The 19569-nt window shown below is 36.1% G+C and overlaps 1 protein-coding gene across 1 annotated transcript in view; it reads right to left on the reverse strand.

Moving 5' to 3' along the window:
- Window positions 1–15774: 15774 nt before the first annotated feature.
- LOC119539691 (muscular LMNA interacting protein) overlaps window positions 15775–19569 on the reverse strand; it is a 159160-nt gene continuing 155365 nt past the window's right edge. Inside the window, exon 14 of the mRNA XM_037843397.1 lies at window positions 15775–15971. The gene's annotated coding sequence lies outside the window, so the exon portion shown is untranslated. The remainder of the gene's footprint in view (window positions 15972–19569) is intronic.

Below are 19569 nucleotides of genomic sequence, written 5' to 3' on the forward strand. Positions count from 1 at the left end.
AATGTCAAGACATGATTTTTCAAATTTCCCACTCAGAGAGCAAGTGGAGACTTGAACTGTAAACCTGCAAAATAAAAGAAGTGTGCTACCTGCAGCCTGAGCTGGTGAAGAGGCTCCTATCTGTTCTGATCTCTGTTCATTAGCTTCTAGTGTCCTGCCCTTACCTTGAGTGACATGCTTTCCAAGGGAATTTTTTTTCAGTTGTTATCTGTGGCAGGATAAAAATGGAAAAACAATTCCAGAAGTAGAAAAATCTTGGGAGCAAAGGAGACCAAAATTCAAATCCAATCCTGCCACATCCTAGCCTTGGGATTTAATCTTTCTCAATTTCAGCTTCCTCTTCAGTAGTGCTGGGCAAACAATGCCCACTGCGTATGACTTTGGGAAATAACAAAAATAAAATAACATACATAGAAGAGTCTGGCCCTGAATTTGGATCCTTGAGGGGCCTCATAACAAAACCTAGTTCCTTCATTCTGCTTTGGCATATGGAACAAAATAAAGAATATAAGCTATTTCTTTAATTGTTCCTATTTTCTATCCTCTATTTTTGACTTGAAATCCAAAACTGCGGTGAGTCCTTCTCTATGCTGCCAGATTTTAGCAGTAGATTGCCAGGTCTAGATATTTATTTCTATCATATTATTGGCCTAGCCATATTCAGTTTACTTACATTATACTACCTTATTTGATTTGATATGGGTTCTCTCTTATTCCTCTCCCCTACTAGTAAAATAAGCAAAGTATTTAACCTGGTTATCTTAACAATTCTACACATTTATCCACCAGAGCTAGGAATCTATGGTTATCAAAAGTTTGTCTGCATAATAATCACCTGGAGAGTTTATTTTAAAAAAGCAGATTTCTGGGCCCCATTTCAGATATTTTGATTTAATATGTATGGCACTAGAATCAGAAAATGGCTTTTTAAAAAGCACTCTTACTCATTCTGATACAACTGGTCTTGATCACTCTGAGAGACAGAGCCCAGAACTCTAAGAGGTCCATAGTGCCGTAACATAATCTCATGTTCTGAAAGTTATTCTGTTCCTCAATCTCATAATGGAAAGTAAAATGCATTTCCAAAAACTGAGTGAGAGAGTCACATAATTATTCTAGTTGGAAGGAAACTAAGAGAAAAAAGTCTAGTCTGAAGATACTTTGCAGATGAAAAATCTGAGCCTCCTAAAGGTATACTATTATTTACCCAAAAGCTAGGTTGTTTATCTTGAAAGTTTTAACTTAATACTGATCCATTTTCTTTCCTACATGAGTATGGCACCTCAGTATCTGTGTTCCCAATAAATACAATCTTAGGGGTAATCTCCTGTGTGTGTAAGATGAAATTTTTTTCTGGACTAATTTTAAAAATTAAAAATAATTATCACTTTCAATTTAAAAAGCTTAAGAAAAATACAGACTCAAAAGTCAATACTCAGCTTAGATAGTAATTAAAAACTGTCCTCTCAATTTCAAAAAAAAAAATCTCTTTCAAAAACTATAAAAATTTGCTGCTCTGAGCCAAACATAGCTTAAAAATGATTTATTTTATATGCATTTTAATTATTTCATAAACAGTTTAGTGGAGAAAAGTAACACCAAATGGTAATGTTTTTTAATGTTGTTTTTAAAAACACTGAAAATGTGATATTCTAAAACTACCCTTCTTGTAGGTTCAGGATAGATCTTTGAATCAAAATTACTCTAGCCTTTCACTATATTTCTATTTAGAGATGAAGCTCTCTAGCAGGAGAGTAAACTTTGTGATTACTGATAGGACTGGAAACTGAGAGGAAAACATACATATTTAAAATTTTCCCTCTCTGTTAAGGCATCTCTTTTGTTTTGTGCAAAAAGAAATCCTGAAATAGGGAAATTTTCCTCCTGGGAGTACTAACTTGCAATTTTATAATAGGCAAGAGTTTGACTTCTTGGTGGTGTAATTCCCCAAATTCAGCTGAATCCATCTAATGTGTTTATAACTGTGGACACCGGTGTCATCACTAAAATTACCTAAGAATGTAACAAAATTCAGAGCATGGTCTATAGCATATTCCTTAAGATCTACTTCTTTCTCTAATCTTAAATGACTCAAGTAAAAAATTTTACATAAGTTTTATCTGTTCACCAGGGAGGAGATATAGATGTTATCTTTAGGTTCACACAGTTTCTGATATTTCTGATCAAAACTAGTACCGATTTTTTTTTTTTTTTTAAGTGGCTCTGACTGAAACCTGAAAACAAAGTTGGAAACATCTCTGGAATTTCTATGCCCCTAAGTAATTTATCTCAGCTCAAATTTGTAAAAGCCTTAAAAGTCCTGTGAAGAATATTTTCCAGTCTCATTCCCATTCTTATCCTAACATTTTTGCCTCTCTGTATTTCTATAGAGCATGCTCCTGGCTAAATATTGTGCAGGGATTTTGTTTCCTTTTCAGTAAAGGCTCCCACTGTTTTTATTTTAGAGATTTGATTCAGTATTTCTGAGTTACAATCTGTTTCCCCCTGGAAAATTTTGTCTTTTTTTTATTTTACATTACTTATGAGTCTTCTTTTGCCTATCAACATGTTTCATCTTTTGAATTTACCCCCAGAGTTTTCAATGAAGGAAAATCTGGACATAGGTACTTAAATGATGCTGAATAATTCCAAATAATTCCATTAGAAAACACTCATAATAAGAATTTAAAATGCATTCATTAAATAATAAAATAAAGGAAAATTGATTTCTTGTCAAATAAATTGAGAATGATATGTTCTAACATATGAGGAGCATATGTTTAATTTTACAATATACCACAGTAACCTGTGGAAAGTCCCCCAAATGTAATTTATATTTTGAACACATTCAGAATTTCTTCCTAAATGCTATTTGATTATAAGGCCTCTGAGCTCGCTCTAAGCAAATCAATCTTTCCTTCTTGCAAGCCAAGTTATCCTCTCATACAGTTGATATAATTTCTAATGGATAAAAGTGATTTTAAAAAAGGAAATCCACTACAGTCTAGTTAAAGAAGGACTTTTGTTCTTCAGGTTCCATTTTCAGAATTTTCTCCTCACCCTATAAATAAAATCCTGAGCCTATTCTCTTCTTACTTAGTCTATCACTTAGTTCTTCCTTTCTGCACTTTACTTCAGAGATTATAAAAAACATAGTCACTAGTTGTGTGATTTTCACCAAATTAAAATTTCACAAGAAAATAACAGGTCCTACTGGACATGAATAGTGAAAAGTCAAAAAAAGAAAAAAAAAGAAAAGAAAAAAGTCATGGCTACCTAAAGGTTGTTAGTCAAGCTTTAGAATAAATACCCCCGGTTTCTTTGCCTTTAAATTGGATTAACTCTGACGCTTGTTCAATCTGATATCATAGAACTCCCCACTGGGAATAATCCACAGTTGCCCATTGTAGAAACTGGCTTTATAATGAAATTTTTATTTGTTCTTTCCCTTCCCTAGTTCAGTTCCTCACTCCCTTACCAGTGTTTCCTATGATCATGTCCCAAATAACCTATGTGTATTAAATCCTTATCTCAGAGTCTGCTTCTGGGAGAAATCAAAGACATAGTCTCAGCATCTGTCTATTCCGTATCACCTATTGCTACTCCCTTTCCTCTCCCCAAACATCCACTGTGCTCCCAAACCCCTTGCTGGGCACAGAATGCTAGTAGCCAACCCACCTGAAAAACAGCCAATTCCCTAAGTTTTCCCCATAACCAACACTTGCCCTCCCCTAACCCCTAACCCTCCCGCCAACCCCCCTCCCCACCAATCCCCATTCTCATCAAAGATCTTAGGACTCTGAGATTTGCTGAGAAACTGAAGAAGTAACTCAGACCATAATGTTCAGATGGAGTTATTTTGGGAGAAATAACATAGTAGGGAAATTTAAAAAAACCTTGCATATGTTTCATCATTCACTATTTGGCTGATCTCAGTCAACCCATCAGGCTGACAACCGCAATGAGTTAAAGGGTAATAAAGCCCCTGTGAATTGAAAAACTTAAAATGAAACCATATTCACCTTCCCATTTTAAGAGTAAACTTCAGTGACAGCATATCTAATGTTTAAATCTCAGACTTCCAAAGGTAGAAAGGAACTTAAGGATATAAGAGCCTTCAGACATTGCAGGTGGAACTAAAGATGGGTGCACCCATTCTGGGAAGTGATCGCAGAGGATTTAATCACATTAAGGATATCTTATATTCCTTATATGAGTATACCTGTAAGAATACTTTATATACCTGTGATACCTTAAGACAAAACTATTCTAAACTTAGGTATTTATTGAAGAGAAAGCCTCACAAAGGTGCACAATGGGGCACATACAGGAATGTGTGTCATAATTGTTTTTTGGTAGAGGGGAACCTAGAGACAATCTGAGAGCTCACCACCAGGCAGATGGCTAGGTAAAACGTGTTGAGGGTGCACGTGCACCTGTGAGGAAACAATGCACTGAATGTCCACACGTTAACATAGATAGAGGTTAAAAACAGTGCTGAGGGAAAAAATAGAGAGAGACCATGACCATTTACATTTAGTAATCATATGTGAAGTAAAACAATGTACATCTTTACAATTTAAATAAGCAAAGGGCATACATTAAACACACTAAGATGATGTGTTTAATGGCAGGGAAGGGAATATAGAAAATGTTATAAAATATAATCATCCAATCAAACAAATACATGAGAGGGGACTTGCCAAAAATACTAATGGTAACCATGTAGTAATAAAGGTAACCACATGGGTCGTTACAAATGCCAGTACTATTGTATTGTTTGGTATTTAACTCCACTTCTTACTCCTTACAGTTGCTAAAATGCAAACACAGAAAAAGTGATGATAAATCTATGGTGTTGGGCATACACAACATTATATGAAGATATAATTTTGTAACATACAAAAATGTGGGGGAACAGAGTGGTATAGTAACAGTGTATGTGTAGGTTATTGAACTTAAGTTGGTATCAAATCACATAATATTGTTATAGATTTTGGATGTTAAATTTTAACCCCATGGTAACCACAAATAAAATATATAAATATATATATACAGAAAGAAATAAGAAGGAATTCAAAAAAGTACAACACAAAAAAATCTGATAAATATGAAAGTAACCATTAACAGAAGAATTGAGGGTTAATAAAAGGTATAATATCTATGAATAAAAAATAGTAAAATGGCAAAAGAAAGTACTGCATTATCAGTAGTTAGTTTAAGTGTAAATGGATTAAACTCTCCAATCAAAAGGCAGAGATTGACAGAATGGATTAAAGAAAAAACATGACCCCACCATATGCTGTCTATTGCTGGAGCAGCTATAACTAATATCAGATAAAATGGATTCCAAGTCAAAAACTGTTACAAGGGACAAAGAAGGTCATTAGGTCCTTGTGCTGGTTTGAATGTATTATGTCCCCCAGAAAAAGCCATATTCTTTGATGCAATCTTGTGGGACAGGCAATTAGTGGGGATTAAGTTGGATGGATTAGGTTGCTTGCATGGAAATGCACCCCACCCAACTGTAGGTGATAGTTCTGATGAGATAATTTTCATGGAGGCATGGCCCCACACATCCAGGGTGGGCCTTGATCAGTGGAGCCATATAAATGAGCTGACAAGCAGAAGGAACTCAGTGCAGCTGTGAGTGACATTTTGAAGAGGAGCTACAGCCAAGAGGGACACTTTGAAGAAAGCACAGGAGCGGCAGATGAGAGACAGTTTGAAGATGGCCATTGAAATCAGACTCTTGCTCCGGAGAAGCTGGGAGAGGACAAATACCCCAAGAGCAACTAAGAGTGGCATTTTTGAGGAACTGCGGCCTAGAGAGGAACATCCTGGGAGAAAGTCATTTTGAAACCAGAACTTGGAACAGACACCAGCCACATGCCTTCCCAGCTAACAGAGGTTTTTCTGCACATGATTGGCCATCCTCCAATGAAGGTACCCTTTGTTGATGGACACTTATGGCCTTAAGACTGTAACTTCATAACCAAGTAAACCTCCTTTTATAAAAGCCGATCCATTTCTGGTGTTTTGCATTCTGGCAGCATTAGCAAACTAGAACAATCCTGTTAAAGGGATCAATACAACAACAACAACAAAAAACAAAACAAAACATAATAATTATAAATATATATGCATGTAATGGGAAAACCCCAAAATATATGAAGCAAATATTGACAGATTTGAAGGGAGAAATAGAGGGCTTTACAATAATAGTAGGAGATTTCAAAACATCACTTTCAATAATGGATAGAATATCTAAAAAGAAGATTAATAAGGAAATAGAAGATTTTAATGATACTCTCAACCAACTAGACCTAACAGACATATATAGAAAACTTCAGAAGCAGAATACATCTTCTTGTCTAGAACACATGATTAATTCTCCTGGATAGCTCATGTGTTAGTTCAAAACAAGTCTTGATAAATTTTAAAATATTGAAATCATACAGCGTATCTTCTCTACAATGGACTGAAGGTAGAAATTAATAACAGGGAGAAATGAAAAATTCATAAATATGTGGAAATTTTCAAATGTAGTTTTAAATAACCTATGTGTCAAAGAAGAAATCACAAGGGAAATTTGGAAATATCTTGAGGTAAATGAAAATAAAAACACAACATATCATGGGATACAGCAAAGCCCAATGCTGAGAGAGAAATCTATAATTCTAACCGCTTACATTACAAAAAGAAGAGAGCAATCAAATCAGAGAATTAGCCTCACAATTTGAGGATCTAGAAATAGAAAAGAAAAACTTAAAGCAAGCAGAAGGAAGGAAATAACAAAGATCAAAGCCAAGAGTATTAAATGGGGAATTAAAAAAATAGATAATCAACAAAACCAAAAGTTGCTTCTTTAAAAAGATCAATAAAATTGACAAACCTTTAGTTAGACCAAAAAAGGAAAAAAAAAAAGAGAAAAGTTTCAAATAGATAATATCAGTACTGAAAGAAGGGGGGACATTACTACCAACCCCAAATAAATAAAAAGAATTATAAGAGGATATTATGAACAGTATGTCAACAAAATAGATAACCTACATGAAGTGGAAAAATTTCTAGAAACACAAAAACTACTTACATTGACTCCAGAAGAAATGAAGATCTGAACACATCAATAATTAGGAAAGAGATTGAATCAGTAATGAAAAACCTCCCAACAAGGGAAAACCCAGGATCAAAAGTCTTCACAGGTGAAGGCTACCAATGATTCCAAGAAGAATTGCCATCAGTCCTGCTCAGACTCTTGCAAAAAGTTGAAGAGGAGGAAACACTCCCTAATTCATTCTCTGAGGCCAACATTACCCTAACACAAAAGCCAGATAAAGATACCACAAGAAAAGAAAATTACAGACCAGTATTTCTTATGAATATAGATGCAAAAATCCTCAACAAATATACTAGCCAACTGAATCCAAAAGCACATTAAAAGAATTATATACCATGATCAAGTGGGATTTATCCCAGATATACAAGGATGGCTCAACACAAGAAAATCAATTAATGTAATACACCACATTAACAGAAAGAAGGAAAAAACACATGATCATTGCAATTGATGCACAAAAGGCAATGACAAAATCTAGCATCGCTTCATGATAAAAACACTTCAAAAGATAGAAATAGAAGGAAATGTCCTCAACATGATAAAAGACATATATGAAAAACCCACTGCTAACATCATAATCAGTGGTGAAAGACTGAAAGCTTTCCCTCTAAGATCTGGAACAAGACAAGGATGACCCTGTCACCACTCTTATTTAACATTGCTATGGAAGTTCTAGCCAGAGCAAATAGATAAAATAAAGAAATAAAGGACATCCAAATTGGAAAGGAAGAAGTGAAAACTTTCCTATTTGAAGATGATATGATCCTGCAGAAAATCCTGAAAAATCTACAACAAAGCTACTAAAACTAATAAACAAACTCAGCAAAGTGGCAGGGTACAAATTCAACACCCAAATATCAGTAATCTTTTTATACATAGGCAATGAACAATCAGAAAATGAAATCAAGAAAAAAAATTCCATTTAGAGTAGCAACTAAAAGAACCAAATATCTAGGAATAAATATAACTAAAGATGTAAAGGACTTGTACACAGAAAACTACTAAATATTGCTAAAAGAAATCAAAGAAGATCTAAGTAAGGACATTTCATATTCATGACTTGGAAGACATAATATTGTTAAGGTGTCAATTCTACCCAAAGTGATTTACGGATTCAATACAATCCCAGTCAAAATTCCTACAGCCTTCTTTGCAGAAATGGAAAAGGTAATCATCAAATTTATATGGAATGGTAAATGATCCCAAATAGCCAAAACCATCTTGAAAAAGAAGAACAAAGTTGGAGGACTTGCACTTCCCGATCTTAAAACTTTTTACAAAACCCTAGACATCAAAGCAGCATTTTAATGGCACAATCACAGACATATAGACCAAGGGAATTGAATTGAGAATTCAGAAAGCAACCCTCACCTTTATGTATAGATTTTAGACCCAAAGCACAAGTGACAAAAGGAAAAATAGATAAATGGGACCTCATCAAATAAAACACCTTGCACTTCAAAGGACTCTATCATGACAATAAAAAAAAACAATCCACACAATGGGAGAAAATATTTGGAAGGCATATCTGATAAGGATTTTTTTCAATTCAATTTTATTGAGATATATTCACAAACCATACAATCAACCATGATGCACAATCAATTGTTCACAGTATCATTATATAGTTGTGCATTCATCACCACAATTTTTGAACATTTTCATTACCAAATACAAAAAAGAATAAGAATAAAAGTTAAAGTAAAAAAGAACACCAAAACATCCCATACCCCCCATCTCTCCCTATTATTCATTTACTTTTTGTCCTCATTTTTCTGTTCATCTGTCCAGACACTGTATAAAGGGAGTGGGAGCCACAAAGTTTTTGCAATCACATGGTCACATGGTGTAAACTATATAGTTATACAATCATCTTCAAGAATAAAGGGTACTGGGTTGCAGTTCAACAGTTTCAGGTATTTCCTTCTAGCTATTCCAATACACTAAAAACTAAAAATGGGTATCTATAATAACCTCCAAAATGACCTCTCAAATCCATTTGATACCTCTCTGCCACTGAAACTTTATTTTGTTTCATTTCTCTTCCCTCTTTTGATCCAAGAAGAATTTCCCAATCCCACAATGCCAGGGTTAAGCTCATTCCCACAAGTCATGTCTCACATTGCCAGGGAGATTTACACCCCTGGGAGTCATGTCCCATGTAGGGAGAAGGGCAATGAGTTTAACTGCAGAGTTGGCTTAGAGGGAGAGGCCACATCTGAGCAACAAAAGAGGTTCTCTGGGGGTGATGCTTAGGCACAATTATAAGTAGGCTTAGCCTCTTCTTTGCAGTAACAAACTTCATAAGGGCAAGCCCCAAGATCAAAGGCTCAGCCTTCTAAATTGGTAGCCCCCAATGCCTGTGAGAATATTAATTCCCCAGGTAGGGAAATTAAATATTTCCACATTTTCCCCCAGCCCCTCAAGGGGGTTTTGCAAATACATTTTTATTCTCTGCCCAAATTGCTCTTGGATGTACTGGGGCTTCACACTGACCTGTACAAACCAACCAGATTTCACTCCCCTTTCAACATTCCATGTAATTATGTTATTTGAATAAACTGACCATACATGTTAAATTATATAGTGGGTTACAAAAAATATAGATTTTGCACCTAATAAACATCTCTTATTTTGGTCTCACAAAGAAGTTGAAGTTTTGAAAACATTGTCAATATTGTCCTTCACCCTTTAGTCTGATTTGCCTTTTCCTAACCAAGTCAATTTCATTCATATCTCTAATTGAAGTCTGATTGCTATTTTCAGACTCTAACATTTGCAGTATGGGGTAATGCTGAGATTTATAGCTGCTGGACTCTGGCTCTGAGTCTCAGGTGCCACACCAATACCCAAAGTTCCATTGAATGGCCGGGTTATACACAAAGAGCTCAGAATCTCAGAATTTAGAAATAGTCATTACAACTCAGGAATAGATGTAACTGCTTTAAGAGCTTACAGCCTAGGAGCCTTCACAATAAGCCTTCCCCTGATAACCTATGCTCTCAGACTCAATTTGCGGTGTTTTCACATTATAGTTAGTCCATTTTAGTGAGGTATTTTAATGTTCTTTTCATTTCTGGTTTATTTCACTCAACATACTGTACTCAATGTCCATTAACCTCACAACTTCACTCCTTCTTGTAGCAGCTCAATATTCCATTGTATGTATACAGCACAGTTCACCATTCCATTCATCAGTTGATGTACCTTAGGCCTCCTCCATCCACTGCAAGTCATGAATACTGACACCATAAACCTCACAGTGCAAATGTCCATTCATGTCCTGCTTTTCAGTTCTTCCAAGTATATACAAAATAACCGAGTTGCAGAACCATATGGGGCCTCATGCCTAGCTTCCTGTGGAGCCACCATACTGCCCTCCAGATAAGCTGCACCATTCTACTTCCCCACCAATGGTGATTAGGTAAATCCCTTTCTCCACATTTTTGCCAGCACTTGTATCCCTCTGTTTATTTTTTAGATGGTTTAATTCACACACCATACATTCCATCCTAAGTAAACATTCAATTATTCCCTGTATAATCACATAGTTATGCATTCACCACCACTATCTATATGAGGACATTTCCCTTTCTTCCACAAAGAGGAAGAGGTGAAAAAAGAAAAATAAAGAAAAAAAGACAACTAAAAAGCAAAACAAAAGAAAAAATAAAATTAAAACTACAATAAAAAAATCAAACAATACCAATGCCAGGAACCCCATACCCCTCACTTATATCCCCCCTCTTATAGAAATTCATTTAGCTTTGATATATTGCCTTTGTCATAATTAATGGAAGTATATTACAATGCTATTGTTAACTATAGACTGTAGCTTGTATTTTTCCCCAACACCACCCCATTTTTAACACCTTGCAAAGTTGACATTCATTTGTTCTCCCTCATGTAAAAACATTCTTATATTTGTATATTTAATCACAATCATTGACCACTCTAGGTTTCACTAAGTTATACAGTCCTAGTTTTTATCTTCTATCTTTCCTTCTGGTGTCCTACATGCCCCTAACCTTCCTCTTTCAACTGTACTCACAGTCATCTTTGTTCAATGTACTCACAATATTGTGCTACCATCACCAAATACTGTGCTCCAAACCTCTCTCTCCTGTCTTATCCTTTCAGCCTGAAACACTCCCTTTAATATTTCTTATATGGCAGGTATCTTGTTGATGAACTCTCTCAGTTTCTGTTTTATCCATGAATATTTTAAACTCTCCCTCATTTTTGAAGGACAGTTTGCCAGATAAAGAATTTTTGGCTGGCAGTTTTTCTTTCAGTATCTTAAATATATCATACCACTGCCTTCTTGCCTCCATGGTTTCTACCGAGAAATCCACACCGTCTTATCAAATTTCCTTTGTATGTGATGGATTGCATTTCTCTTACTGCTTTTAGAATTTTCTCTTTGTCTTTGACATTTGATAATCTGATTATTAGATTTGTAATTTTATGCCTTTCATAAGAGATGGGAAGTTTTCAGTGATCGTTTCCTCCATTATTGTTTCTCCTCCTTTTCCCTTCCCTTCTTCTGGGACACCCATGACACATGTTTTCATGTGCTTCATGTTGTCATTCAATTCCCTGAGACCCTGCTCTTATTTTTCCATTATTTTCCCTCTGTTCTTTTGTGTGTAAGATTTCAGATGTCTTCTCTAGTTCATGAATGCTTTCTTCTGCCTCTTCAAATATTCTGTTGTATGTCTCCATTGTGTTTTTCATTTCTTGTATTATACCTTTCATTCCCATAAGTTCTTTCAATTGTTTTTTCAAACTTTTGAGTTCTTCCTTATGTTCACCCAATGTATTCTTTATATCATCTCTTTTGCCATATCTTCCCTCAACTCATTGATTTGATTTTTGAATTGATTTAGCATATTTGTTTCAAGACCTTTAATTAGTTGTTTCAACTCCTGTATCTCTTTTGAAGTGTAAGTTTGTTCCTTTGATTGGGCCTTATCTTTGTTTTACTTAATATGACTCATAATGTTTTGTTGTCTAGGCATCTGATTTCCTTGACTACCCCAATCAGATTTTCCCAGACCAGACAGGCCCGGGTCTCAGGAGGAAGGTGTAATCAGTACCTAGTTTCCCTGAGGATGAGACCCAGCAGGTTTTCAGACTTTCCTGTGAGGCCTCTAGACTCTGTGTTTTTCCTATCCTGTCCTCTTGTGAGCCCACCACTCCCCACTTGTGCAAAGAGATGCAGTCCCTTTAATTCTCAGTGGACCCTGTCCTGGCCAGGGGCTGAGGGTGTCAGAAGATAAGCTTAAGTTGTTTCTTGTCCCCCCACTCCCAGGCCCTGGGGTCTGAGTTCTATAAGGGAGGACAGCCACTTGAGCTTGCCCCACCCCCCTTTTCTCAGGGAAGATACATACCTTAAGGAATTATCTCCTACATTTGAATTCCTCCTTTGTCTGTCTGATTCTCTTAACTCCATTCTTGCCTGGGTCAGGGCTGACAATTGGAATACCTGAGGCTTTTTCTAATGAGCTACTTAGAATGGGAGAGGAAAAAAAGGAAAAAGAAAGCAAGCCCCTTTTCAGAGCCAGTCCCCAGCCCCCTATTTTCACTGGCCAATCAGTGTTTGTACCCAGTTCTCTGTGCCCCTTTTCTTGGGACACAGCCATTTTCCAGTATCCTGACCTCAGCCATCTCCAAAAGCCTCTGCTTTTATTTGTTTCTGTTTTTTTTTTTTTTTGTTTTGTTTTTCCATCAGTTCTGTCTCTTCTCTGCTGGCAGAGACTTCAGGGTTCCTTTCCTGCTTACTCTGGGTTTATCTGTACTTGTAGCTCATATTCAGTAGTCCAAATTTGTTAATTAAGGCCACAATTGGAGCCTGGTTGAGTTACTGTCCCTTGCTCCAGATAGCCTGTTTCTTTTTTCCATAGGGAATTGTTGCAACTCAGCCTGCCAAGCCATTGGGGGAGGGGTACCAGCACTGCAGTTTGGGGAGTTTTACTTACAGTTCTATGCTGTGATCTCAGCCATTCCACCCATTCCAGGTTGGGGTACAATGTGTATCTAGTCACAGATGTCCCTCAACAGTTGTTCCATATTATTTACTAGTTGTTCTTAGCTATTTACTAGTTGCTCTACAGGATTAACTAAACTCCACTCCTCTCTATGCCACCATCTTGCCCCACCTCCTCCCAATAAGGATTTAATATTGAGAATATATAAAGAAATCCTACAACAAAAACACAAACAACCCAATTTAAATATGGGAAAAAATATTTGAATAAATATTCTGTGCCGGTTTGAGTGTGTTGTGTCCCCCAAATGCCATTGTCTTTGTGGTTTTGTGTGGGGCAGGCGTTTTGGTGCTGGTTGGATTTGCTTGGAGTGTGCCCCACCCAGCTGTCGGTGATAATTTTGATGAGATGTTCCCATGGAGGCGTGGCCCCACCCATTCGGGGTGGGCCTTGATCGGTGGAGCTATATAAATGAGCTGACTCAAAGAGAGGAAAGAGAGTGCAGCTGGGAGTGATGTTTTGAAGAGAAGCAAGCTTGCTGGAGAGGAACGTCCTGGGAGAAAGCCGTTTTGAGGCCGGAGCTTTGGAGCAGATGCCAGCTGCCTTCCTAGCTAACAGAGGTTTTCCGGAGGCCATTGGCCATCCTCCGGTGAGGGTACCCGATTGCTGATGTGTTGCCTTGGACGCTTTGTGGCCTTAAGACTGTAACTGTGTAGCGAAATAAATCCCCGTTTTATAAAAGCCGATCCATCTCTGGTGTTTTGCATTCTGCAGCATTAGCAAACTAAGACATATTCCTCCAAAGAAGTTATACAAATGACTAAAAAGTTTATGAAAAGGTGCTCAAAATATTTAGCCATTAGGGAAATGCAAATCAAAATCACAATGAGATATCATTTCACACTTACTATAATTGCTACTATTACAAAAACAAAAATTACAAGTATTGGAGACAATATGGAGTAATAAGAACACTCATTCATTGTTGGTGGGAATGCAAAGTAGTACAGCCACTGTGGAAGGTAGTTTGGAGATTCCTCAGAAAGTTAAGTGTAGAATTAACATATAACTTGGCAATCCCACTTTCATGTATATACTGAAGAGAATTGAAAGCAGGGACTTGAACAGATATTTTCACACTGATGTTCATAATGACATTATTTACAATTGCCAAAGATGGAAACAATCCCAAGTGTCCATCAACTGATGAATGGATGAACAAAATGTGCTATATCCATAAAATGGAATGTTATTCAGCCATAAAAAATGAATTAAGTTCTGATACATGCAACAACATGGAATCACGTTGACTGAAATATGCCAGACACAAAAGAACAAATATTGTATGATCTCACTGATTTTTCTGTAAACCTAAAAATTCCCTAACAAAAAAAAAAAAAAAAAAAAAAAAAACTAAACAAAATAGAAAGAAAAGTAAAGAAAAAAGCCAAGATTAAGATTAAGATGGGAAGATTAATCATCCCATCAAACAAATACATATGAGAGAGGCCTTGCCCCAAATAATAATAACAATCTGCCATCAACTGAGAAGTGTGGTCAACTCAACCTTTTGCAACTGAATTCCAAAAATGAATAAATGAATAAATGAACAAACAAATGAATGATTGCATATAAATGTGTGGTCTTAGAATCAGATTACTGGATGTGAATCCTGCCTAATCACTTAGCCAGCTTGGTTTACTCATTTGGAGTTTGGTCTCACAATTATGAAGTAGGGATGCTAATATAACTTACCTTACAGGCTCATTGTGAATGTTAAATTAAATTCATGTGAACCACTTGGTTCTGTGCCTGGCATGTGGTTAGAGTAGAGTGAATGCTAGAGATTATTATTAATAATAATCTTAAGTGATGTCCTCACACAATTTAGCAGATTATAGAGAAGTAGCTTTTGTCTGGGGGAGGAAGAATGAATTGAGGGCTTTATCTAAGTTTCCTTCGACACCAGGAGGTCACTGTCCAGAACTGCTGTGTATCCTTCCTAAGTCTGTGCCACCCTTACCTTCCCATATTTGCAGAGGAAATAAGAAGGAAACCACTCAAGGTGGCTAGAGTGGACTGGGGCTGACAACTGGGAAACAAGTGGAACATGGTCCACCCAGTGGGTGCCAGGTGCACTGGAAGGCAGACTTCCTCCAGTGTGCATTTGCTCTATAGTCTGCTGCTCCCAAGAGGAGCAGACTCTGGGTAGGCTTCACAAGAATCACGTGGTGACAGGCAGAGAGACAGTGAAAGAGACATTCCAGTGGCTTTCCCAGTATCCAGCCTGTCTTGGAAGCACAGAAACCCAACAGAATAGGAAGACAGTGTGCATTATGCTAAATACAAACTCTCTCATGTTCGCGTTCTCCCCAGTAGAACCCTGAATATTAGAGCCCCCTGAAAGGTGGCAAGAACTCATTTTAAAAACAAACAAACTTTTTCTCACATGTAAAAAAGTGAAGCAAAAAGGGAATATAATCAGATTCAGTAAGTAATGTATGCATTAAATAATGTTGAAAAAAATTGTCCCAGCCATTCTTTTATTTACCCATAATATTTTATTTGGCTGCTAAATATAGGGGCATGTTAGTATTGCTGTCAGCTTAATAAAAGGTATTAAGGCTCAAACAATGGTATGAGAAGCTGTAGATAAATCTCTAATATGCTGGGTGTTAGTAGGGTACTTAAGATGCTATATGACTGCAGGAAACTTTTTTTTAGCTCCATTGCTGCACTGCAGTTCATAAAGGGAGCACTCATTCTGAAAAAAATAAAAGTTAAATCTAGTGAGTGGTTAGCACCAGCATTCCGAAAGACTTCAGCAGTCTGTGTTTTTAGCTTCTGCTCCAACTTCATTGCTGCAAAATAAGAGAAAATAGTAGTCAGCTTGATGGAGATGAATCAATTCAGAAAAATATACCTAAAAAGTTACATGTTAATACATTTGAGCATAGCATCTTACATAAAATGTGGTTTATAGTAGGAAAAATTAGTTTGTTTTTATTCCCTCAGTAGCTGTTTTTCTGTTACACAATTACTGGCATAATAAAGATACACAACTGTACCTTCATTTCAAACGCATCTCATGAGAGCTCAGCAGAGGTTCAAGGGGTCCTTGGTTTTGAGAGGCTGGTGCAACCTTGAGGATCAGCATAGCCGTATCCTACCCACAACCCCTCATCCTTCAATCAACTGACTGCTGTTTTACCTTGCTTGCCTTTAACAGTGACTGTACCATTCCCTAAAATGTAGCATCTAAAACAAGGATGTAAAGTGAACAGGGATTGGATTAAGTCCTAGATTTTGCAAAATGCAACATTACAAGAGACAGAGACATGCAAATGAACATTATATATAGTGATTGACTTTATAATGTTGCTATGTGGTAGGGGAGTGATTCCAATAATTTATCCATTCAATTTCTGTATGTTCCTATTTGACAGGCTTAGATTGTCTGGAACAGATAAGATTAACTTAACTGAGTGGAGAAGAGTATTGGCAGCTGGGAAGGCAGAGTATACAAGTCGAGAAAGAAAGTATAAAAGAAAGTTTCAGAGATAAGGCCAGAAGAGAAATTTAGCTCTAAAACATTACTTTTATTGGAACAATGGGACAAAATGATACCAAAGGAGGAGGCCACCAGAACTTTATATTTCCAGATGACAATGCAGCATGCCAAAGTGTCTGGTGGAGAATGAAGGATGCCAGCTGTTCTGTAGGGAACTCTCCCTGCTTTACCCTGGGCAGAATCATGGGATGAAGAGGCATTGATCAGATGGAGCTGTGACTCCCAGCTGGCTCCAACTTGAATATGAGCATTGTGCAAGGGGTAAGCAAAGCAGAAAGAAAACCCGTGAGTATGGATGCTATGGCCAAGCAGCTGAGTAGAGTTGTTAAACATGGATACATTCTCCATCATTTAGGAGAAACATCATTTGTTAGACTAGAAGGAGGAGGCAGGGTAAAAGATACTAAGACAAGGAGGTAGCTCCATTACTACACAGATTTGTTCTGGCCATAAAGTATGGCCATTCAACAGTTATGAAATAGAAGTGAGTTATAGCTTTCATCATCTGGAATCTTCTGAAGCTTTAGAATGAAGGTACGAAATAGGATTAAATTATATCACCTCCCTTTTATCTAATAAATAAAAACTACCATTCATTTAATTTTCCTGAAAATGCCAACATTGAGTACTTAATACAAGAGACTAAAAAATTTGTCATCATCATGGATAACACCTATTAAGTGTTATATACTTTATCTGCTAAACTCTTTACAAGTATTACAAGTTAATACATAACTTCACCATAATCCTTTGATCCCATTTAACAGAGAATGAAATTGAGGCTCAAGAAGATTAAATTTCATTCCCAAGAACTTGAAATTAAATCTCAGTTTGTTCAATATTTTCTATTTTTTTATTGTTGTTCCTGTAGTTGTTAGTTTGTTTTAATAAACTCTGCCACCAGAAGAACAGAAGTATATCTTAAACATAAGATACACAAGGAGGGAAGCTGTAGACAAGAGTATAACTAAATAAAATATTGGACTAAGTTACTTTTAAAATACAGTATAAGATTCTACAATTATATGAATAACTAAAACATACTGAAGAAGAACAGGTCGTTGATTCAATGACACCAGGCTAAAATACTCAGCACTGCTTTCCTGCTCTTCCTGAACCCACTGGCAGATCAAAGTAATGTTTGACATCATGAGTCAGCAGCTGGTTTGGAATTACGCATTATTCTATGATAGATAAAGCCACGATTTTAGACATTTTGTGGACTTTACCTTCTCTGCCAATCTAAATATAGGGAGAGAGCTTAATAACTTGTGAAATGCAAAGGTGAACATGTAAGAAAGATGAAGATCAGTGATAAAATAAATAATTCTTTTATTTTCAGATGAGCACCCTTGCAGTTAATGCTCAATATGTTCCCATATTGTCAAATGAAAAACATGATTATTTTAGATATAAGAAAATATAATAAGAAATATAAGAAATTAATGAAACACTAAGAAAATAATAATTTTAATGGAGTCAAATTCAACATATTTTGTTTACAGTTAACTTTGAGTAATAAGTGATGTAATCTCCTGAATTTTAAACCAATGTCATAGAAAGTATTTTCAAGAATGAATGGTGTAAATTTATTTTTCTTTCCCACTTAATACAAAAAAAAAAAAAACACTATGCATAGTCTTTCCTACCAAATGAAAGCTGCCATCTCCTTAAAAAACCTATATACATGACCTTGTAAATATGAAACCAGACTTCATATTTCCAGAAAAAAATCCATTTCCAGAAAATATATATCATAGTATATTGATTTTTTGGATATTCTTTTTTCTGAAAAATTTAGATGTATTTGTACATTCATGTAATCATTAAATTTGGTGTAGAAACACAAAATCTAGTATCAGAATATATTATCCATAAACCAGGAGCTATAAAATGTTCAGTAATTAAGATACTGTAAAGGAAGAATGAAAGAGAATGCAGGTGTAATGGACTCTAGAAAGAACAACATTGAATCAGGGGTCAAGATCATCCAATAGCTGGATGACCTGAGCTCCAAACGAACAGTTATTAACTCTGTTCTTATTTTTTTTTGTTGTTGTTTGTTTCATTTTTTTAAAAGCAGTATTATTGAGATATATTCACACATTCTATAATCCATCCAATGTGTACAATCAATGGCTCGTAGTATAATCGCAGAACTGTGCATTCATCACTACAATTTTAGAACATTTTCATTACTCCAAAAAGAAAAACCCCATACCACTTTTAGCCCCACCCCACCCCCCATTACTAACATTTAGCATTGGTGTGGTACCTCTGTTACAATTGATGAAAGAATATTAAAATAGTACTGTTTAAGAAAAAAATTACTGTCAACTATAGTCCCTCATTTGCATTAGATGTATGTTTCCCATATACCACCCTATTATTAACAACTTATAATAGTGGCCTACATTTGTTCTGGTTCATGAAAGAACATTTTTGTATTTGTACTACTACCATAGTCATTGTTCACAAACAGGGTTCACTGCGTTATACAGTCCCATTTTTCATCCTCTACGTTTCCTTCTAGTGACATGCACAAACCTAAAATTCCCATTTCAGTGACAATCACATGCATAATTCAGTGCTCTTAATTACACTAGCAATAATGTACTACTATCACCTCTATCCATTTCCAAACATCTACAATCAACCTAAATAAAAATTCTGCACAAATTCATCATCAGCTACCCATTCTCTAGCCTCATGCCATCTTCTGGTAACTTATATTTAACTCTATGGTTTTGCTTATTATAAGTAGTTCATATCAGTGAGATCATACTATATTTGTCCTTTTGTGTCTGGCTTATTTCACTCAACATAATATCCTCAAGGTTCATCCATATTGTTGCATGTATCAGGACTTCATTCCTTCTTACATCTGA

Source organism: Choloepus didactylus, chromosome 7 (assembly GCF_015220235.1).
Source record: "Choloepus didactylus isolate mChoDid1 chromosome 7, mChoDid1.pri, whole genome shotgun sequence".
Taxonomy (NCBI): Eukaryota; Metazoa; Chordata; class Mammalia; order Pilosa; family Megalonychidae; genus Choloepus; species Choloepus didactylus.